This window comes from Dermacentor albipictus, unplaced genomic scaffold, assembly GCF_038994185.2.
Source record: "Dermacentor albipictus isolate Rhodes 1998 colony unplaced genomic scaffold, USDA_Dalb.pri_finalv2 scaffold_20, whole genome shotgun sequence".
Lineage (NCBI taxonomy): Eukaryota > Metazoa > Arthropoda > Arachnida > Ixodida > Ixodidae > Dermacentor > Dermacentor albipictus.
The window spans coordinates 4,803,894-4,827,643 of NW_027225574.1; the positions used below are offsets into that span (position 1 = coordinate 4,803,894).

General features: G+C 43.1%; 2 long non-coding RNA genes across 2 annotated transcripts; one reads left to right on the top strand and one right to left on the bottom strand.

The window, feature by feature from the left end:
* Positions 1-4,592: 4,592 nt before the first annotated feature.
* On the top strand, positions 4,593-10,511 carry LOC135914926 (uncharacterized). The gene is made up of 3 exons (XR_011509779.1): positions 4,593-4,774; positions 5,946-6,110; positions 8,490-10,511. It is a non-coding gene; the product is annotated as an uncharacterized lncRNA (long non-coding RNA).
* A 7,063-nt stretch (positions 10,512-17,574) lies between these two features.
* Positions 17,575-23,496, bottom strand: LOC135920050 (uncharacterized). The gene is made up of 3 exons (XR_010570144.1): positions 23,307-23,496; positions 21,972-22,136; positions 17,575-19,578 (listed from the first exon to the last, which is right to left on the bottom strand). It is a non-coding gene; the product is annotated as an uncharacterized lncRNA (long non-coding RNA).
* Between the last annotated feature and the right edge of the window lie 254 nt (positions 23,497-23,750).

The window sequence follows — 23,750 nt, forward strand, 5'->3', positions numbered from 1 at the left end:
AAGGGACTGGACTGCGCTGTTCGCCGGCTAAATCGGAGCTTCTGCTATACAAGCCCATTCAGCGGGGTCGCCCTCCCAAACACCAATCTGATCACCGACCCTGTGACGCCATCACCCTACGCCTTCAAGATGGCAGTCCTATCCCAAACGTCCCTAGTATCCGGGTTCTTGGTCTCACCATCTCTACCAACGGCTCCAACGCCTTGGCTCTCAACAAGATCTGTGCCCAATCTCAAAACACCCTACGACTTCTTAAACGTATATCTAACCGTCGAGGAGGACTCAAAGAAGAAAGCCTTCTCCGACTCGTCCAATCCTTTGTCATATGCCACATCACCTACGTTGCTGCTTACCTCAACTGGTATCGGGCTGAGCAGAACAAGCTCGACACCCTCATACGAGGGGTCTACAAGCAAGCACTTGGTCTCCCACATTGCACCAGCACTGAACTCTTCAACCAACTGGGAGTTCACAACAACCTATCCGAACTCATTGAAGCCCAACAACGCTCTCAGCTTGAACGGCTCACCCATACTGAAACGGGGCGCTTTATTCTGTCCACGCTTGGCTTCACCTACCATCAGCAACAGGGCCCCAAACAACCGATCCCGACCGACATCCGTAGCTGGATCTACATAGACCCTATCCCTAGGAATATGCACCCTGAATATAACAGGGCCCGGCGCCAAGCTCGGGCCGGAGCTATCATAAAAGCCCTTGCCAACGTACCTGGCGTCACATTTGTTGATGCAGCCCGATACTCCCATGGCACACGATTTGTGGCCGTTGCCACACGTGATGGAGCCCTACACCATGCCTGCAGCGTCACTACCCCCACTGCAGAGACGGCTGAAGAAGTGGCCATCGCCCTGGCCACTTTAGATCCCACCTGTCACACCATAGTGTGTGACTCTCGCTCAGCCGTTATTAACTTCAGCAAAGGGCGTATTTGTCCCCAAGCTCTTCGCATCCTCTGCCAGGCACCACATTCTGAAGACAGCATCATCTCCCTAACATGGATCCCGGCCCATGCGGGCCCTGTCCACCCACACCTCCCCAATCTCAACGAGGTCACCCACTCCATTGCGCGAGGCCTAGTCAACCGCGCCGGAGTCACTGGAGATGAGTTGGACACCAGGGACAGTCTGACAACTTATAACGATCTTGTTAAGGCCTTTTACCTGAGTCGCCGAATCTTCCCCCCGCCTCACCCAAAGTTCAGCCGGGCGCAGGCTACCACCCTGCGTCTACTACAAACAAACACGTACCCTTCACCCGCCCGCCTCCACCTTATATTTCCGGACGTCTACACTACCCCCAACTGCCGGTGCTGTGGAATTCACCCGGCTACGCTTTCGCATATGCTATGGGAGTGCCCAGCACAGTACGCACAGACTAACACCACGACTCTCTCGTCGAGGTTGCATGAGGCTCTGCGGAGCTCCACCCTCGACGACCAAACCTGGGCGACCCAGCACGCCCGCGAGGCGGCGGCGAGGCAAGCCCTCGACGTCCCTTCGTGGGAGGCGTAGGCCCGGCCACCATAAAGTGCTGGTTCTGCAATAAAAGTTTATTCCTCCTCCTCCTATTTGTGATGCGGCTACTTGTGTTTGAGAGTTGTTTTGCCATGTGTTATGAAATGCTTTAGACTTTCTTGTTGATAGAAACAATCGATTATGCATTCTTTATTTATTGTCATTCGTTTGCTCGTTTTGTTTCCTGCCCCCAATGCATATCTCTCACGTTTGATGTTATTTCTTTACGCTTATTTATATCAGTGTCATGCTTTTAACAAACTTCTTGCATTGTGAATGGTGGACCATTCGTGACCGGACGCCTCTGTGCTGTCTGTATTTCTGTCCGCTTATTTTATTGATAAATGAATGATCATGCTTGTATGTTGTTATTGCACCAACACGTTCTATTTCTTTTCTTAATCGAATTATAAAGTTTTTAACATATTGTAAATAGTTGCGCATTAGGAACCAAAATACCTAGTCTCGCCGTTTCTGCGTCGAAACCACGAGCAGCGTGAATAGGTGCTGGGCTTACTGACGCTTCTAAACGACTGTTTGCTAAGGCAATTGCCTAATTACAATACAGCTAGTTTCAACTGCGCAGGTCCTAACGCTTTACGTTCGCCTCAATCCGTTGCTAAAAGCCGCATCGAAGACATTTAGTAGCGAAGTTTGTCTTGCATTAATCCTACCTAAATCTCATTCAGCAATGGCATCGCTTTGCAGAGAAATCTTAAGCGCATGGAGCAGCTCAATTTCCTTTTCTTTGTCATTAAGTATTCTACGGTAGCAGCCCTTTGCAATAACAATTTCATTCTTTTGATCTTCTTATAAGATACTGCCCACAGTCAGAGTCCTTCTCTGCCACAGATAAACAGAAAGTGAACAGCTGTGCTCGGCGAACAATCTCGCGCTATGCGCAACAGGGAGTTGGCGCTTACTTACTGGTAAGCGGCGGTGCAACAGCGCATATGTTTGCATCTGGTGAAAAGTGGGACCACTGGCGCTTTGTTGCGAATGCACGGAGTTTAATCTCAGGCAAATAATAAAAAGCGGAGACCACCAAAGTGCTGAGGCGAACGGCGTCGATGTAGAAATGTGAACCGAGTCTAGCCAGCCGTGTACAGCGGACGCATTTCGACGGGGGCGAAAGGCAAAACACCAGTTTATTTAAATTCAGGTGCATTTTAAAGAAATTTAGTAGCGAAGTTTGTTTTGCATTACTCCTACCTAAATCTCATTCAGAAATGGCATCGCTTTGCAGACCTTTAGGTGCATTTAAAGACATTTAGTGGCGAAGTTTGTCTTGCATTAATCCTACCTAAATCTCATTCAGACGTTTATTTACGTTTGTTTAAATTCAGGTGCACTTTAAAGGATCCTAGGTGGTCAAAATTAATCCTGAGTCCCCCACTACGGCATGCCTCATAATCGTATAGTGGTTTTGGCTCTTAAAATCCCAGATTTTTTAATTATTTTTTTTTATCTGAGACCGCCGCAAGCTCCATGTTATGAGCGGCTTTTTTTTTTCGTCCCAGGCGCTCATATCATGGCAGAAGACGCGCTCAGGCAGTAATTTAAGCATATTCAATGTTAAAAATAGTTAGGTGAAACTAGAGCGACGGTTGAGGAAGTTGAGAAAGCTAGAATACCGAGACTGCCCCACACACAACCACAGCGGTAGCGGCGATCGCATGCCCTCTCATGCACGGTTGCGCCTCTAGCGGCGGGCGCTGGCTCTATATGAAACTGAGGCGGCAGTTTCGTGACCAGAAAAAAAATGGAAGGACTCTGCTGCCGCTCAAAGGGCGAAAACAGAGGATCGACTTTAACACCATCCAGGATGCATAAGGAAGTTAATCTTGTTAATGCCTCGACAAAATAGGCTGCGCTCAGCGCATGGCTATACTGTGATGGCGCTCATCTCAATGGTAAATTACAATGCCCTCGGCTAATAGAACTTTCATTCTACAGCCTTATTTTCACTATCGGCTACCGCTCAAAGCGCGAAAAGAAATAGGGGATCGACTTTATCACCATCCGGGATGCATAAGAAAGTTCATTTAGTTAATCCCTCGACAAACAGGCTGCGCTCAGCGCATGGCTTGTGTTTAGAAAAAGTTTATTTCGACAAGAGACGATACGAACACTGAGTCATAATCACGGCACAATTCCACCCGGACGATAACATGTAAGAAACGAAACACAGCGCGTTGTCAACGTAAGTAGTGTCCGAGTCCTCACGCACCAACATATATACACGTACACCCACGGAAAGGCACAGTTACACATAAACTAGATGCCACATGTGCAAAATGATTTTCAATATGTACAGTGTACACAATGGTTATACACAATGATGCGATAGAACCCTTTACACAATTTCGAAGTGATGTGCACGAGATGTGTATGGCTTTACTGTACCGTTGTCAGATGGGAGGAGGACTTGGCACCTTTGAAGGCACCGCGTCCATGAGCATACATATCTCACTGTGATGGCAAACACTTCACTGAGACATGTCGAAGCACTGATTTGACCGAACGGTCAATCGATAGCTGCCAGCCTGCACAGGTTTATTTTTACCTAAATGGAAGGGCAAGTGAGGTGGCGAGATTTATAAAGAATGCGTCACGAAATAAAAAAGAAATGCTTTTTGTTTAGGAGCCACTGATAGGGATTATTAGCTAACACAGAACTTTTAATATAAAACATCGCGAACGTTTATGGTACGTGGGTGATGAAGGCAAGGGCAGCCAGTCATACTCAATGCGCACACGTTCGCGCTTTGCTGCGCGTAGTACAGGGTTGACAGACCAGCGATGGGAAACGTTCGTCTTTGACCTTGAGAAAAGTTTATCCTTAATTTCATTATCGCCAGCCAATCTTATTTAATTTATCAATGTTAGAGCTAGTACATTGTTTTTGAGTTGACAAATGCACGCCGTTTTTATCTGCACACCTTCAGGACAAGAAAAGTTACATCAATGATCAACATCACGCGCCATAGCGTCTGCTTGCTCACGACTACAGCTGACACGCTGACATCTGCGCGCGACCACAAGCGACGTTGCTGTCGAGCTTTTGCTTAGCCGCTTGCTTCGCCGGCATCAGCGTTCTCTTCCCGCAATGTACCACATGAGAAAGAAGCTTTTGCTGCGGCTGCTCTTGCAAAGGCGGCGAGAGCGTAGAAAGCGTCTGCGGCGACGCTGGAGGGTCCGGCCAGTCTTTCAACTGCGTAAAGAAGGACTTTACGGCTGTGAGTAACTTCTTTCCTTTCGATGATCTACAGTGATAGAAGTAGGAGCCAGTGTTTGGACATGGGGACTTATCTTCGTCGGGACAGCAATTACTTATCAGCGTTTTTAAGTGCGGGCATATAGGAGACATAAGTGAAAGGGTTAAAGTAGCAATGCGGGGATCGTACTCGCAGCGCGCGAACGCCCAATTCGCAGAACAGCAACGCGTCGTCGGTACAAGGTTCGTCCAGGTTGACGGCACCGATCGAAACGATAACGTGACGTACGCGAACAGAGGGAACGACAAGAGCAGGGTGTAGCTCGGAAAGCGCGAAAGCATAGACGAAGATCGGGCTGATTAGCCGCCGGAAGCACACAGATCGTACATTGGATACGTGGTGACGACACCTCACGACGTTTCAACAGCCGTCTGTCTAACCCGTGTATGCAGTACAACATACCGTCACTAATTCTTCAGCTTCAGAGGAGAAGAAGCACTTGATTCTATTTAACAGACGATCTGTAATACTAATTTGGGGCTTCCTTAATCATTATTAACAGTAGACCGCATATACTGTTTATACAGATCTTGTGTAGCATCCTCTTGCACAAAATTTGTAAGGATTAAGTTTTGTAATACATTTTCTGCTATTCGATATTTTATTTGATATCCAGCTTATTTTTTCTTCATTTCATTCGATATTCTATTCTAAATGTACTTTTCGGTATTAGCACACCCCTACAAAAAGTTAAGGACTGCTAGTTATATTTGTGCCATTAGTATAGCGCATAGATTCAAGAACACCTTTTTGCACGTGTTGGTTGTCGTATATGAATCTTGTGCATGAGATACAATTTCCTATATTTTCTGTCTCTCAGAAGTGTGACTGTAGAATATGAACTGTAATGTAATTAAATTGTGACCTGACAGGTTTAAATGCTGTGCAACTAATTTCGGAAGTTTCTTGGCAGTGGCCGCACGATTTTTCTTTAATATACCGTAGACTGGCTCTCCTGTTTTGCCGACACACTGTTTGTATTCAAGCATATAAACAAAGCAGGGGGTAAAGTTAATCATGGCTAGTGGCTATGCGTGTGTGTCAGTGAAAAGTGTACAGCTCTGGGTACGTGCGAGTGTATGCAGGCAGGGTACGGTCCTTCTCCCAGGTAATAATGCACAATTTTTTACAGGTGCAACGGATACGTCAGGATGACCACGGATTTTTCTATAAGTTCTTTCGCAAGACACCACAGCTCTTTGACAAGCTATTGAGCTTTGTCGCAGAGGACCTCACACGGCAGACCAACATTCGAGAAACCCCTGGAGCCTGGAGAACGACTTGCTGTAGCATTGAGGTTTGTAAAGGATAGTTGCCCCTAGAGTAATAATGTATGATTGCAGGAATACAAAAGAACACTGTTTCTTTGTCGTTTAATGTATCATTTATTTCATTTACACAATACTGCCCGCCGCCTTTTGGCAGCCAAATCACGAAGGGGTCACAATACATTAAAGCACAACAAAAGAATGAAGTGACTGACAATGAGCGTGCATAAGAAATACTAATACATAATCTAGTTCATTATACATAACTAAATATTTATTAACGCATAAACAAATAAAAAAATGGGACACAAAATGCTGATACAAAACGAGAAATAGTAATGAAGGTACTGACAATGCGCGTGAAAGGAAATACCAGAAAAAAAAAAGATCACATGATCACAGAGACAAATTTTCAACTTAGTGCATCACCAGTGTAGCAGTTATGGCTAACTATGACTAGCAGTTAGCTAACAAAAAAATGCCATCGAATGGGATCACACAAAAGCTACCTCAGTGCTTTTGACCTTGCGCAACCTGTGAAACATACTTTGAGGAATGATTGTACATGTAGTATTAAACAAAGCTAGTAGCTAACCTACACAAATGAATTTTGATCCTATATCACTCAAGAAGGGCCCCCAGAGCCATGCAGATCATTGTCAAGAAAAGTCATGTCATCATAATTAGTATGCAAAGAATTGAGACATGGGTACTAATTCTTTTCAACTTGCATTCAAGCTACTTGGCATTCGGGCAAGACGTGTGGGGATTGAGGCGGCTAGACTCTGCAGCGGTGTGCAAGTCGTATAGTGGCGATCGTGCCTGCAAAGTATTAAACAACTGCAGAACAGCACGACAGCCGCAGAAATTCCTCACTTTTTCTCACCTTACGAATTTTTGTAAAGCTCACATGCTGTTCACGGCTCCCGTCAGGTAGCCCTGCTTCCTGCCAGAGAAGCAGGGTCATACGTATACATGTGTCATTTACGCACTGCCTTCAGTGTCACTGATTACGTACAAAGACTTTGGCCAAACATCCAATGCAGAACATGCAAAACCAACTCTGGAACTGAGCCATGGAACACCAATAAAAAAAAAATGCAAGGAATGTGACTTGTGGATGATAGTTGTGGGAGAGGTAGAGGTTGTCTATGTTGGCAGTGAACCTTGCCTGCTGGCTACGTGGTGGCAAGACTTTTCCCTTTCTGCTACCTCTTGTAATAATAATAAAACAATTTGAAAAATACTTGAGCTGCTAGAACACCCCGACAGGCTTTACAACTTGCAGCATATAACAAAAATTTTCAGTGGGGGCTGGTTGAAGGTTTATTACATTTCTTTTTATTTATAGGCATGTACAGGCATCTCTAGATGCATGCACAAACTCTACATGCACAGGTGGTGAACTCAAAAAGGTTCATTGCTGCAAGACAGCATGAATGAGCAAAGACAGATGAAAGCGATAAACACCTGTCTTGCAACAACAAACCTTTAGTTGCAAGTCAGTGCTTCTTTCTCTATCATAGGTGTGTTGCTAAAACATGTTCACACATCTCTACAGCAGCAATGGCCAACCAACCAGGCCCACAGATATCAACTTTATGAAATTCTTGAATAATACCGCACAAAAATATGGATACAACACAATGTAAAATGAACAAAAGAGAAGAGCTGAGGGGCTTTGATATGTCAACAACAGACAAGGAAACGTATAGAAAGTATAAAGGAAAATAACTGTCGCTTTATTTGCAATGTCGACATCGCAAGGAGAAGGGAAATGAAAGTGGACAAAATATAACTTGCCACTGGTGGGAGCTAAACCCAAAACCAATTGAGCTGGAGGCTATTCCACCATCTATTTCTTAGAATGTTTATGTGTACTAGTTTAGGCTCTTCGAGTGCTCTTGCACGAGTAACACTGGGTAACGCTACCAGGGTGAGATCTAGTACATGCACATACAGGCTCAAGAAAGTTTGCAGAGTGATAGCCATTGCTGCAGCTCTACTGGTAAAGCAATGCAAGCAGAATTCAAAGGTTGTGGGTTCGTTTCCCATCAATGGGAGGTTACCTTTCCATATACTTTCATTTTCCTCCTTATTTCTCCATATCGATATAAAGTAATTAAATTCATCAATAATTTCCTTTTGTTTCGTTATCTCTTGGCTTTATTATACAAAAAGTATACATTAAAAAACATTAATCTTTGAATTACTTTACTACTTGCATCAATTTAATTTTCATATCGAGATGCTTATCCTCACTGACCTCTCTCATGTGTTTGAGCAGAGAGATGGCAAAAGTTTGAGGTCATCCTGTGGTTTGCATCTTTTGATTGCACTTGAAACATTGCCTAATTCCTCTAATATTAACTGAATCTCATCTTTCTTTTTCCTTTTCGTCCCTCTAGACGTTGCATCAGAAGCAATTCTTCCCAACGTATCCAGCCTGCGACTGCCTGCTGAAGCCAGCGATGCTTATGACTGCGGCCTGCTGTTGTGTGCCTCAGAAGCCTCGGGAACCAGAACTTCTGGAAACATAGGTGATTCAAGAGATTCCAAAATGTCATGAGACTCCACAGACTCATGCGACACCGAAGACAGAGTCAACGCTGGCGCATCTGACTGTTCACTTGATGGTGATGGCACTTCAAGTGTTGCCAGATCGAAAAACTAGCACATTCTTTGTTAAGGTGTCTGCAGCACTTCCCTCCTCACTCGATGGGGGCACTGGTGGAAGGTTGGCGGACACCCTACGTGTGAGCGTAATAAGGTTTGCACATATTGCCAATGTGTAAATAAAGGCCAGTCTGAATGCAAAAATCAGTCCACATTTGTTTTAATGTGTGAATTTGTTAGAGAACACCGAACCTCTGAGTCAATTTTGTAGGGACAAAAGTGGCTTGCCTACACAACCAGAATGAACAGGTTCTGCATGCGCTAAAGTGTAGCTTTTGTATCTTTTTCTGTTTTTGCTTGTGTGATGCATTTAAGCAGTTTTTATGAGATCTGCATGCCTAAAGCCTAGTGATAACTTCTACTCAAAACAGTGCATGATATTTGGAATGTTTCAGTTTTGTAATAATTAGCAGCAAGCATTCTACTACATTTAATCAGTTAAACCACCTAATATATTTCATGTTGAACAACCTATGCTTGCACTTTCTAAACATAGAGTAGTAGCATTGTTAGGTCTTGCTTTAGCACAAGGCTCTCTCCTGTTCTAGTTTTTCTACTTGAAACGTTCTTGGCTTGTAACTTTGTTTTCCTTTCACTTGTTTGTAAACTTCATCTCATTCTAAACTGTTTTTCTTAACTGAATGTACGTCTAAACACAGTGTGAAGCTGTGTACGTAGTAGTCAGTGCATTTGTTGTTTGTATTTAGGAAGATACATAAAATAATGTTTGTCATCTTGCCATCTGCCTTGTAAAGGGTGTTTTGGCCAAGTAAAGCTGATCTTAGCTAGCAAACCCTTCCAGAAGGTTTCTTAAAGCCAAGCTTTTTTTGCCTCTTCTCTGGACTTTCCCACCGCTGCTCCGACTGTCTTGCCAAATAGCTCTTACTGAATGCCTCATACTGATGTTAATGTAGTCGTTGAACCATTTTCATCCCAGCTGACTACTGGCTACTGTCTTGCACGAGTAACCAGTACCGGACGTAATGCAAATACCAATTATAATAATGTAACTAGATCGTGGTTTTGGCATGTAAAATTTCAATAATCATTTTGTGCACAGTGTGAATGTGTTTAACCGGATCATCTAGTCTTTCCTTGGAAATTTTGCTAAGCAGGAACAGCGTTCTCCACAAACATTGTGAAAGCTTCGCTTAAACCAGTAACTACAGCACCTGGGATCTGCAGAATAACTGCAGGCTGATAATTAGGTAAGGACACTGCTGAGCAGACACAAAAATAATTATCAATTACACAGCTGACAATGTCGTCAGTACTATGGTGCATTTATTCCTACAGCATGATGACACTGAATCAATCCCTAAGCAAGCTAGGTAATACTTGAGGGTCTGTGATGAAGCACCGATTTGCACACTGCTGGCACGCGACAAAATGCAAAATTAAAGCTGTTCATTGTGGTGACCTAGACACACGTGAATATAGCAGCATTCAATACTCGGTTAAATACTGGCCATTGACTTGCATGCTGCCTTCTAGGATCAGTGCACAGAATCAAAAGAAACTACTTGCATCTTTCGTGTTTTGTTTTTGTGTGTGCATCATGCAAACCCTTTTCTTTTTATTCGTCCTGCTAATTATTATGTGATATTCTCTGTACTTCTGTCTTATGCTTTATTGTTAGGTTTTTGTGTGCTATTTTACTTGTTATTTTGTACCTGTATTTCTGCTTTCTCTGCTCCCCACTGCAAAGCCAAACTGGATTTGTGGGTACCTAAATAAATAAATATACAAAGCTATCCTTGTACTGCTTGTATGTCCCCTTACCGGATCACATTTAACGAACTATGCGATAATCGGAGCAGCGATTCCGCACAAATATTTTATCGCCAAATAGACAAAGCTGGATATAATGCACACTGTGTGTCGATTTACTTGTGTAAGCACAATATTGAGTCGATTCCCATAATTGCGGTGCATAGTTCCAGCTATAATACTAACATACGGCATCTCCGGTCAACGTAGTAAAGGGAAAGCACTAGAATGCCGTGTTTCATTTTTAACCCGCCGCTTAAGCTGGAAACTTCAAGATCACTTGCGGTCTACACTCTATTGTGTAGCGCAGGAACATCATCTGGTCGAAAAACAGCCAGATGACGTCGTCCTTTGCTAGAACCAAGCATGGTAAATCATCATTGGCCAAGCTGTCCATCATTGGAAAGTTATTGGAGGCCAAGCAAGGTCTGTGCGTGGCTGGAGTGACAAGCCTACCATTGGCCAAGCAATGGAAGGCCATGCATGGCCAACGATTGGAAACACCTCTTGCCATAGCTGGCACTGCAGTGGAACGCCATGCAACAGCTAAGCATATTCTTGCTATGGAAGCCAAGCATTTTGGCCAATGCAATTTCTATCCCCAATTTTTAAAGTTTTTTTATCTTGGCTGCATATATATGCCCGGCTACTTTTTTTTGTAGATTTTTATCTGTACCACACCAAACATGTCACAACACAAACATTTTCGGTGTTTCATTTTTATTTTGCACTGAAGAATACAGTAGCATAAGATGGAACATGTCTAAACACAAAGAAAGCATAGAATACAACTACGTATGAAATGAACTGTCACATAATTTTTTTAAAAGGCAGATTTTAACACAGCAGTGAACTATATCACAGAAAATGATAGCACATATCAAGCCAACAAGGGACACAGATGGTCGAACCACACATCATTCGGCTGTCTAAATATGAAATATCACAAAAAAGGAAAGGGTGGAATACAATTATGTCAACAAATAAACTGTTACATCATTTTAAAAATGCATATTTGAACACATAACTCAATATATCCAGTTCCTTAACAGGGACAGCAGTAAACTACAGAAAATGACTGCACTTATCAAGCTAACAAGGGACACAGACCCAGGTGAAAATATCCCAAGTGGTACGGTCGAACCACGCATCATTCGGCTGTCCAAGAATGAAATATCACAAAAAAGGAAAGGGTGAATGCAATTACGTGAACGAATGAGCTGTTACATCATTTTAAAAAGGCACATTTGAACACATCAGTCAATCAGTGGGATCAAAGATTATCGAGCCATCTGCCACACGCTGGCTTAGTGTTGGAGGGTCGTGTGCTGCTGTCCAAAATAATCTGCAAGCCATCACAGCAAGTCTCTCACGAGAAGCAGAAGAGAGGGGTTAAAATAAGACAGTTGGGCTGCCAAAGCTTAACTTTAGTGGCAGATTTGTAGGCACACTTTTGATTATGTGTGATGTCTCATTGACTGAGAGGCTATCAAAGCCCTCCAAGCAAGGTCGCTGCATGTTGATCTCTTGCAGGACGTGATAACATCTACAATAACCATGCTAGAGGCACAGAAAGACCTCAAGACAAACCTTAAAGAATTCTGTGCCAGCAATGATATTACATTGTCAGTCACATCAGAATTTGAAGTTTGAATGCAGGGAACCAGAGAAGCTTTTGTTGATAAACTTGTTATCAACTTGAAGGATAGGTTTCAAGTCCATCCAGTTCTGGCAAAATTTGCAATACTGTTTGCCAGGGAGTGCTACCGGGACATCATTGCAAGCAAAGGCACTGAAGTTGCTTGTGCATTGTTGACGCTGTGCGCCACGCTGGGAAAGCTGTGCACCACGCTGGGAAAGCTTTACACCCCTGATATGTGGAATAACATGTAGCAGAACTGTTTTAAAAACAAAGGCTACATCAAACTCTAGAGATTACGAGGTGCTGTCTTGGCTTGTGTCGGATTGCCTCAACAAGGCGACGCGCCGTCTGTGTGTCCGGCCTCCCTCCTGGTCTGCAGCAAACATCAGCCACCTTTTGGTGGTGTCCGCAACGGCTGCATCAGTCGTGCCCAAGAGGGCACGTGTTGCACCTGTGAAAAAGAGTTCGGCAGGTGTTACGCTCTTGTAACACAAGAAGGCAAAATCCTGCTGCACATTTGGTAGTACATTAAACTATACAGTTGGGGTTGAACTTCTTTGTAAGACAATTGGTGATGCATCAAGTTATACAATCAGGGCTAGACTTCGTTGTAAGACATAACGAGCCGCAATGGGAAGTACAGGTGTGGCACTAAGGTGACCTCCTTACGTCACATATGAACACTTAACGTAGTACCTAAAGTGCTGTATGTTATTGCATGCACTAGGCCACACCGTTAGAGAGCAAGATGGCTGCAACGGGACGTGTGAACTCAGGCACACACTAGGCATACGTTTAGTAAGCCAGAACAGTGGAGCGTACGTGGCTTCAGGGAAGCGTGCTTGTCTCGCACCCCAGTGTGCCCAGGTTTGATACCCAATCAGACCGAAACGTACCAAATTTATTTTAAAAGCCACCGATTTGCTTTGTTTACAGGAACTTCCATGAGAAATGTGACGTCAATTCAAGCATTTTTTTTGAGGTGCTGGCCACTTTTTTTCAATGTCACAGCCAACATAGACACCTAAGGCTTCGCCTTAAAATTACACACTTAAATGCATAAATCTGTCTTCTGAAAATTTTGAAACACATTGTTTTATGGTAAACTTTTCTATCTTCCCCTAAGCAACCTGTACCTTAGTTGTGTAGCTCAGTAGTAAACCATCAAATTGCGTGCCTGCTTTCATTATGAGCTTAAAAAATAGGAAAGTTCATACAACACAAACTAAGGTGATCCAACTCTGAACTGGGGAAGCAATGATTGTAGCGAAACTGTGTTTCAACCTTGTTGACTCTGTTACTCCGGATGGCACAACTATTCAGGAGGCCAGCCACTGTTGAAAACTGAGCAAAACAGCACCTATAGCACGTGCTGCCAAACAAACATCAGTAATGAAGTGTCTGTAATATACTGATCATGGTCAAATATTTTATCTAAACTGTAACTGCAACACCATAGCATATAGAAGTATATATAACACTAAATTTCGTAATGGGGGAAATATTGAAAGCCGCAGCAGAAGACGAAGTACTATATTCGTTTTACGTTGATGCTTACCAAGCAAAAGATGCAGCACATTTGTGAGGCTTTTGAATGGAAATTTTCTCCCTCTGGAGCCGGCCCAGCTGCACTGCAGTGCAACTGTCTTGGAGACGATTTGTCGGAGCACCCTGCGAACTCCGTCTTTTGAATCGTTGGCACCTTTCATAGAGAAAAAGCGAACCTGCAACACGAAATGCAATACATTAATAAAAAAGTTGCCATTTCGCCCAAAAGGCAAAGCATCGATTGCGATAGCAACTTAGTAGACAGCTATCCGAAGTAAGGATAGTAGTTTTATCATCTGTATAAAATTGTAAATGCTCGCTTACTAAGTAAACAAGCACGGTGTCACGTGCGTACAGGTAAACATGAACACATCTCGCTTGATGACCGCGGAAACTCGTCAAAACCTGGAAAGCACGCCAGCAGCTGCACGCAAATTGACCTTCGCCCTGTCGCTTGTCTCGCTTCAACACGAACGCCGAAAGCACAGCGCATACTAAGCTACCAGCACTCGGCGTATGCACTTCGTACCCATCGCAGATTGCTTTGAAGATGAGGCCCCGCGGGCGCACACTTCAACCACAAAGCGGATCGCTTTCAAGGTACAGTGCCCACGCGGCAGCTCCGTCAGCAGCAGCCACGAAAGCAGAACGCACCCCCCCCCCCCCCCCCCTTCTACCGACTCCTCTTCCCTGTGTACCGCAAGTGAACTAAGTCCACGCGCTTCCGGCCACTTTCCTCTCTCGCATGCTCGAGAATAAGCTGCGGTTGGCGACTCACCCTCACACGCTTTCACTCGCACACACAGCGCGCAGCGACGGTTTTATTGCCGTTGGATTTTATACGGAACCTCACGGCGACGCCAACGGCATAAATGCACTTGGAGTGTCCAGATAATTACTATCCAAATAGAAGTTCAGTGAAGATCTGTTGTGTTATGTTTAAATGGTCTGACAAACATTTAAACTACACCTGGAATTTTGTCATTGCAAGATAATCTTGCAATGATAGGAAAAAACATTTTATCTCTTAAATTACCATATCTTTAAACCAGCAAAGAAACTCCTGCGAACTTGAAAATTTTCAGAAGACAGATTTATGCATTTAAGTGTGTAATTTTAAGGCGAAGCCTCGGGTGCCTATATGTTGGCTGTGACATTGAAAAAAAGTGGCCAGCACCGCAAAAAATGCTTGAATTGACGTCACATTTCTCGGGGAGGTTCCTGTAAACAAAGAAAATCGGTGGCTTTTAAAATAAATGTGGTACGTTTCGGTCTGACTGGGTATCAAACCCGGGCACACCGGGGTGCAAGACAAGCACGCTTCCCTGAAGCCACGGCCGCTCCACTGTTCTAGCTTACTAAACGTATGCCTAGTGCGTGCCTGAGTTCACACGTCCCGTTGCAGCCATCTTGCTGTCTAACGGTGTGGCCTAGTGCATGCAATAACATACAGCACTTTAGGTACTACGTTAAGTGTTCCTATGTGGCGTTTAGGAGGTCGCCTTAGTGCCACACCTGTACTTCCCATTGCAACTCGTTATGTCTTACAAAGAAGTCTAGACCTGATTGTATAACTTGATGCATCACCAATTGTCTTACAATAAATTCAACCCCAACTGTATAATTTAATGTATTACCAAATGTGCAGCAGGCTTTTGCCGTCTTGTGTTACAAGAGCGTAACACCTGCCGAACTCTTTTTCACAGGTGCAACACGTGCCCTCTTCGGCACGACTGATGCAGCTGTTGCGGACACCACCAAAAGGTGGCTGATGTTTGCTGCGGACCAGGAGGGAGGCCGGACACACAGACGGCGCGTCGCCTTGTTGAGGCAATCCGACACAAGCCAAGACAGCACCTCGTAATCTCTAGAGTTTGATGTAGCCTTTGTTTTTAAAACAGTTCTGCTACATGTTATTCCACATATCAGGGGTGTAAAGCTTTCCCAGCGTGGTGCACAGCTTTCCCAGCGTGGCGCACAGCGTCAACAATGCACAAGCAACTTCAGTGCCTTTGCTTGCAATGATGTCCCGGTAGCACTCCCTGGCAAACAGTATTGCAAATTTTGCCAGAACTGGATGGACTTGAAACCTATCCTTCAAGTTGATAACAAGTTTATCAACAAAAGCTTCTCTGGTTCCCTGCATTCAAACTTCAAATTCTGATGTGACTGACAATGTAATATCATTGCTGGCACAGAATTCTTTAAGGTTTGTCTTGAGGTCTTTCTGTGCCTCCAGCATGGTTATTGTAGATGTTATCACGTCCTGCAAGAGATCAACATGCAGCGACTTTGCTTGGAGGGCTTTGATAGCCTCTCAGTCGATGAGACATCACACATAATCAGAAGTGTGCCTACAAATCTGCCACATAAGTTAAGCTTTGGCAGCCCAACTGTCTTATTTTCACCCCTCTCTTCTGCTTCTCGTGAGAGACTTGCTGTGATGGCTTGCAGATTATTTTGGACAGCAGCACACGACCCTCCAACACTAAGCCAGCGTGTGGCAGATGGCTCGGTAATCTTTGAGCCCACTTATTGACTGATGTGTTCAAATGTGCCTTTTTAAAACGATGTAACAGCTTATTCGTTCACATAATTGCATTCACCCTTTCTTCTTTTGTGTGACATCTCATTTTTAGACAGCTGAATGATGTAATGTGGTTCGGCCACCTAAAAGAGAGCATTAGCTGTGCCTTCTATGTCCGGTGGCTTGATATGTGCAATAACTTTTGTGATATAGTTTACTGCAGTCGCTATTAAGGAACTTGATATATTGACTGATGTGTTCAAATATCCGTTTTTAAAATGCCGTAACAGTTTATTTGTTCACATAATTGTATTCCACCCTTTCCTTTTTTGCGATATTTCATATTTAGACAGCCGAATGATGTGTGGTTCGACCATCTGTGTCCCTTGTTGGCTTGATATGTGCTATCATTTTCTGTGATATAGTTCCCTGCTGTGTTAAATTCTGCCTTTTAAAAAAATTATGTGACAGTTCATTTGTTCGTGTAGTTGTGTATTCTATGCTTTCTTTGTGTTTAGACATGTTCCATCTTATGCTACTGTATTCTTCGGTGCAAAATAAAAATGAAACACCGAAAATGTTTGTGTTGCGGCATGTTTGGTGTGGTACAGATAAAAATCTACAAAAAAGTAGCCGGGCATTTATATGCAGCCAAGATAAAAAAAACTTTAAAAAATGGGGATAGAAATTGCATTGGCCAAAATGCTTGGCTTCCATAGCAAGAATATGCTTGGCTGTTGCATGGTGTTCCACTGCAGTGCCAGCTATGGCAAGAGGTGTTTCCAATCGTTGGCCATGCATGGCCTTCCATTCCTTGGCCAATGGTAGGCTTGTCACTCCAGCCACGCACAGACCTTGCTTGGCCTCCAATAACTTTCCAATGATGGACAGCTTGGCCAATGATGATTTACCATGCTTGGTTCTAGCAAATTTTGCTGGTAGATGACGTTCAGGACGACCTCATCTGGCTGTTTTTCGTTCAGATGATGTTCCTGTGCTACACAATGGAGTGTAGACCGCAAGTGATCTTGAAGTTTCCATCTTAAGCGGCAGGTTAAAAATGACACATGGCATTCTAGTGCTTTCCCTTTACTACGTTGACCGGAGATGCCGTATGTTTGTATTATAGCTGGAAGTATGCACCGCACTTATGGAAATCGACTCAAAATTGTGCTTACACAAGTAAATCGACGCACAGTGTGCGTTATATTCAGCTTTGTCCATTTGGCGATAAAATATTTGTGCGGAATCGCTGCTCCGATTATCGCATATTTCGTTAAATGTGATCCGGTAAGGGGAAATACAAGCAGTACAAGGAGAGCTTTGTATATTTATTTATTTAGGTACCCACAAATCCAGTTTGGCTTTGCAGTGGGGAGCAGAGAAAACAAATGCAGGTACAAAATAACAAGTAAAATAGCACACAAAAACCTAACAATAAAGCATAAGACAGAAGTACAGAGAATATCACATACAAATTAGCAGGACGAATAAAAAGAAAAGGGCTTGCATGATGCACACACAAAAACAAAACACAAAAGATGCAAGTAGTTTCTTTTGATTCTGTGCACTGATCCTAGAAGGCAGCATGCAAGTCAATGGCCAGTATTTAACCGAGTATTGAATGTTGATATATTCACGTGTGTCTTGGTCACCGCAATGAACAGCTTTAATTTTGCATTTTGTCTCGTGCCAGCAGAGTGCAAATCGGTGCATCATCACAGACCCTCAAATATTACCTAGCTTGCTTAGGGATTGATTCAGTGTCATCATGCTGCAGGAATAAATGCACCATAGTACTGATGACATTGTCAGCTATGTAATTGATAATTATTTTTGTGTCTGCTCAGCAGTGTCCTTACCTAATTATCAGCCTGCGGTTATTCTGCAGATCCCAGGTGCTGTAGTTACTGGTTTAAGCGAAGCTTTCACAATGTTTGTGGAGAACGCTGTTCCTGCTTAGCAAAATTTCCAAGGAAAGACTATATGATCCAGTTAAACACATTCACACTGTGCACAAAATGATTATTGAAATTTTACATGCCAAAACCACGATCTAGTTACATTATTATAATTGGTATTTGCATTACGTCCGGTACTGGTCACTCGTGCAAGACAGTAGCCAGTAGTCAGCTGGGATGAAAATGGTTCAACGACTACATTAACATCAGTATGAGGCATTCAGTAAGAGCTATTTGGCAAGACAGTAGGAGCAGCGGTGGGAAAGTCCAGAGAAGAGGCAAAAAAGCTTGGCTTTAAGAAACCTTCTGGAAGGGTTTGCTAGCTAAGATCAGCTTTACTGGGCCAAAACACCCTTTACAAGGCAGATGGCAAGATGACAAACATTATTTTATGTAACTTCCTAAATACAAACAACAAATGCACTGACTACTACGTACACAGCTTCGCACTGTTTAGACGTACATTCAGTTAAGAAAAACAGTTTAGAATGAGATGAAGTTTCCAAACAAGTGAAAGGAAAACAAAGTTACAAGCCAAGAACGTTTCAAGTAGAAAAACTAGAACAGGAGAGAGCCTTGTGCTAAAGCAAGACCTAACAATGCTACTACTCTATGTTTAGAAAGTGCAAGCATAGGTTGTTCAACATGAAATATATTAGGTGGTTTAACTGATTAAATGTAGTAGAATGCTTGCTGCTAATTATTTCAAAACTGAAACATTCCAAATATCATGCACTGTTTTGAGTAGAAGTTATCACTAGGCTTTAGGCATGCAGATCTCATAAAAACTGCTTAAATGCATCACAAGCAAAAACAGAAAAAGATACAAAAGCTACACTTTAGCGCATGCAGAACCTGTTCATTCTGGTTGTGTAGGCAAGCTACTTTTGTCCCTACAAAATTGACTCAGAGGTTCGGTGTTCTCTAATAAAATCACACATTAAAACAAATGTGGACTGATTTGAGCCTTCATATATTTTTGCATTCAGACTGGCCATTATTTACACATTGGCAATATGTGCAAACCTTATTACGCTCACACGCAGGGTGTCTGCCAACCTTCCACCAGTGCCCCCATCGAGTGAGGAGGGAAGTGCTGCAGACATCTTAACAAAGAATGTGCCAGTTTTTCGATCTGGCAACACTTGAAGTGCCATCACCATCAAGTGAAGAGTCGGAAGCGCCAGCGTCGACTCTGTCTTCGGTGTCGCATGAGTCTGTGGAGTCTCGGGACATTTTGGAATCTCTTGAATCACCTATGTTTCCAGAAGTTCTGGTTCCCGAGGCTTCTGAGGCACATCACAGCAGGCCGCAGTCGCAAGCATCGCTGGCTTCAGCAGGCAGTCGCAGGCTGGATACGTTGGGAAGCATTGCTTCCGAAGCAACGTGAAGAGGGAGGAAAAGGAAAATGAAAGATGAGAGTCAGTTAATATTAGAGGAATTAGGCAATGTTTCAAGTGCAATCAAAAAATGCAAACCACAGGATGACCTCAAACTTTTGCCATCTCTCTGATCAAACACATGAGAGAGGTCAGTGAGGATAAGCATCTCGATATTAAAATTAAATTGATGCAAGTAGTAAAGTAATTCAAAGATTAATGTTTTTTAATGTATACTTTTTGTATAATAAAGCCAAGAGATAACGAAACAAAAGGAAATCATTGATGAATTTTATTAGTTTATATCGAAATGGAGAAATAAGGAGGAAAATGAAAGTATATGAAAAGGTAACCTCCTGTTGATGGGAAACGAACCCACAACCTTTGAATTCTGCTTGCATTGCTTTACCAGTAGAGCTGCAGCAATGGCTATCACTCTGCAAACTTTCTTGAGCCTGTATGTGCATGTACTAGATCTCACCCTGGTAGCGTTACCCAGTGTTACTCGTGCAAGAGCACTCGAAGAGCCTAAACTAGTACACATAAACATTTTAAGAAATAGATGGTGGAATAGCCTCCAGCTCAATTGGTTCTGGGTTTAGCTCCCACCAGTGGCAAGTTATATTTTGTCCACTTTCATTTCCCTTCTCCTTGCGATGTCGACATTGCAAATAAAACAACAGTTATTTTCCTTTATACTTTCTATACGTTTCCTTGTCTGTTGTTGACATATCAAAGCCCCTCAGCTCTTCTCTTTTGTTCATTTTACATTGTGTTGTATCCATATTTTTGTGCGGTATTATTCAAGAATTTCATAAAGTTGATATCTGTGGGCCTGGTTGGTTGGCCATTGCTGCTGTAGAGATGTGTGAACATGTTTTAGCAACACACCTATGATAGAGAAAGAAGCACTGACTTGCAACTAAAGGTTTGTTGTTGCAAGACAGGTGTTTATCGCTTTCATCTGTCTTTGCTCATTCATGCTGTCTTGCAGCAATGAACCTTTTTGAGTTCACCACCTGTGCATGTAGAGTTTGTGCATGCATCTAAAGATGCCTGTACATGCCTATAAATAAAAAGAAATGTAATGAACCTTCAACCAGCCCCCACTGAAAATTTTTGTTATATGCTGCAAGTTGTAAAGCTTGTCGGGGTGTTCTAGCAGCTCAAGTATTTTTCAAATTGTTTTATTATTATTACAAGAGGTAGCAGAAAGGGAAAAGTCTTGCCACCACATAGCCAGCAGGCAAGGTTCACTGCCAACATAGACAACCTCTACCTCTCCCACAACTATCATCCACAAGTCACATTCCTTGCATTTTTTTTTTATTGGTGTTCCATGGCTCAGTTCCAGAGTTGGTTTTGCATGTTCTGCATTGGATGTTTGGCCAAAGTCTTTGTACGTAATCAGTGACACTGAAGGCAGTGCGTAAATGACACATGTATACGTATGACCCTGCTTCTCTGGCAGGAAGCAGGGCTACCTGATGGGAGCCGTGAACAGCATGTGAGCTTTACAAAAATTCGTAAGGTGAGAAAAAGTGAGGAATTTCTGCGGCTGTCGTGCTGTTCTGCAGTTGTTTAACACTTTGCAGGCACGATCGCCACTATACGACTTACACACCACTGCAGAGTCTAGCCGCCTCAATCCCCACACGTCTTGCCCGAGTGCCAAGTAGCTTGAATGCAAGTTGAAAAAAATTAGTACCCATGTCTCAATTGTTTGCATACTAATTATGATGACATGACTTTTTTTGACAATGATCTGCATGGCTCTGGGGGCCCTTCTGGAGTGATATACGATCAAAATTCATTTGTGTAGGTTAGCTACTAGCTTTGTTTAATACTACATGTACACTCATTCCTCAAAGTATGTTTCACAGGTTGCGCAAGGTCAAAAGCACTGAGGTAGCTTTTGTGTGATCCCATTCGATGGCATTTTTTTGTTAGCTAACTGCTAGCCATAGTTAGTTATAACTGCTACACTGGTGATGCACTAAGTTGAAACTTTGTCTCTGTGATCATGTGATCTTTTTTTTTTCTGCTATTTCCTTTCATGTGCATTGTCAGTACCTTCATTACTATTTCTCGTTTTGTATCAGCATTTTGTGTCCGATTTTTTATTTGTTTATGAGTTAATAAATATTTAGTTATGTATAATGAACTAGATTATGTATTAGTATTTCTTATGCACGCTCATTGTCAGTCATTTCATTCTTTTGTTGTGCTTCAATGTTTTGTGACCCCTTCGTGATTTGGCTGCCAAAAGGCGGCGGGCAGTATTGTGTAAATAAAATAAATGATACAATAAATGACAAAGAAACATTGTTCTTCTGTATTCCTGCAATCGCACATTATTACTCTAGGGGCAACTATCCTTTACAAACCTCAATGCTACAGCAAGTCGTTCTCCAGGCTCCAGGGGTTTCTCGAATGTGGTGCTGCCGTGTGAGGTCCTCTGCGACAAAGCTCAATAGCTTGTCAAAGAGCTGTGGTGTCTTGCGAAAGAACTTCTAGAAAAATCCGTGGTCATCCTGACGTATCCGTTGCATCTGTAAAAAATTGTGCATTATTACCTGGCAGAAGGACCGTACCCTGCCTGCATACACTCGCAGGTACCGAGAGCTGTACACTTTTCACTGACAAACACGCATAGCCACTAGCCATGATTAACTTTATCCCCTGCTTTGTTTATATGCTTGAATACAAACAGTGTGTCGGCAAAACAGGAGAGCCAGTCAACGGTATATTAAAGAAAAATCGTGCGGCCACTGCCGAGAAACTTCCGAAATTAGTTGCACAGCATTTAAACCTGTCAGGTCACAATTTAATTACATTACACTTCATATTCTACAGTCACACTTCTGAGAGACAGAAAATATAGGAAATTTTATCTCGTGCACAAGAGAATTCATATACGACAACCAACACGTGCAAAAAGGTGTTCTTGAATCTATGCGCTATACTAATGGCACAAATATAACTAGCAGTCCTTAACTTTTTGTAGGGGTGTGCTAATACCGAAAAGTACACTTAGAATAGAATATCGAATGAAATGAAGAAAAAATAAGCTGGATATCAAATAAAATATCGAATAGGAGAAAATGTATTACAAAACTTAATCCTTACAAATTTTGTGCAAGAGGATGCTACACAAGATCTGTAAAAACAGTATATGCGGTCTACTGTTAATAATGATTAACGAAGCCCCAAATTAGTATTACAGATCGTCTGTAATAGAATCAAGTGCTTCTTCCCCTCTGAAGCTGAAGAATTAGTGACGGTATGTTGTACTGCATACACGGGGTAGACAGACGGCTGTTGAAACGTCGTGAGGTGTCGTCACCACGTATCCAATGTACGATCTGTGTGCTTCCGGCGGCTAATCAGCCCGATCTTCGCATATGCTTTCGCGCTTTCCGAACTACACCCTGCTCTTGTCGTTCCCTCTGTTCGCGTACGTCACGTTATCGTTTCGAGCGGTGCCGTCAACCTGGACGAACCTTGTACCGACGACGCGTTGCTGTTCTGCGAATTGGGCGTTCGCGCGCTGCGAGTACGATCGCCGCATTGCTACATTAACCCTTTCACTTATGTCTCCTATATGCCCGCACAAAAACGCTGATAAGTAATTGCTGTCCCGACGAAGATAAATCCCCATGTCCAAACACTGGCTCCTAGTTCTATCACTGTAGATCATCGAAAGGAAAGAAGTTACTCACAGCCGTAAAGTACTTCTCATTTACGCAGTTCAAAGACTGGCCGGACCCTCCAACGTCGCCGCAGACGCTTTCTGCGCTCTCGCCGCCTTTGCAAGAGCAGCCACAGCAAAAGCTTCTTTCTCATGCGATACATTGCGGGAAAAGAACGCTGATGCCGGCGAAGCAAGCGGCTAAGCAAAAGCTCGACAGCAACTTCGTGTGTGGTCGCGTGCAGATGTCAGCGTGTCAGCTGTAGTCGTGAGCAAGCAGACGCTATCGCGCGTGGTGTTGATCATTGATGTAACTTTGCTTGTCTCAAAGATGTGCAGATAAAAACGGCGTGCATTTATCAACTCTAAAACAATGTACTAGCTCTACCATTGATAAATTAAATAAGAATGGCTGGCGATAATGAAATTAAGGATAAACTTTTCTCATCTCAACGTCAAAGACGAACGTTTCCCA